This window comes from Physella acuta, unplaced genomic scaffold (genome assembly GCF_028476545.2).
Source record: "Physella acuta isolate Inbredline_101_S28 unplaced genomic scaffold, ASM2847654v3 ptg001897l, whole genome shotgun sequence".
Taxonomy (NCBI): domain Eukaryota; kingdom Metazoa; phylum Mollusca; class Gastropoda; family Physidae; genus Physella; species Physella acuta.
Window position 1 is genome coordinate 76,816 of NW_026733402.1, and position 410 is coordinate 77,225.

Consider the following 410-nt stretch of genomic DNA (forward strand, 5'->3'; position numbering starts at 1 on the left):
GTCTACGGCCATACCACGTTGAAAATACCGGTTCTCGTCCGATCACCGCAGTCAAGCAACGTCGGGCGTGGTTAGTACTTAGATGGGTGACCGCTTGGGAACACCACGTGTTGTAGACTTTTTTTCATCTTTTGTCTTTTATTTTTTGCCCCACTGGACACCTATTCTTAATACCTGCACTCTTTCCTAAGTTCACCACATACCTGTGAACACTTTTGTAATATCGAAATATTTTTTGTTTGTTTCTTTTGTGCCTTCACGGTAGGCTACCTCGACCCTCCCCACCCATGGAAACAAACCCCTTAAAAACCAAAGGAAAGATGACCACTCTGCCCAAATTAAATAAATAAACTAAGTAGGCTACAACCAAATAATTGTACAATCAAACCTAAGTAATAAGGAGGAAGAAG

At 41.7% G+C, this 410-nt stretch overlaps 1 non-coding gene across 1 annotated transcript; it reads left to right on the top strand.

Annotated features, from left to right (window-relative positions):
- LOC131931130 (5S ribosomal RNA) lies at positions 1-119 on the top strand. Its single transcript, XR_009384245.1, has one exon. It is a non-coding gene; the product is annotated as a 5S ribosomal RNA (ribosomal RNA).
- The last annotated feature ends 291 nt before the right edge of the window (positions 120-410 follow it).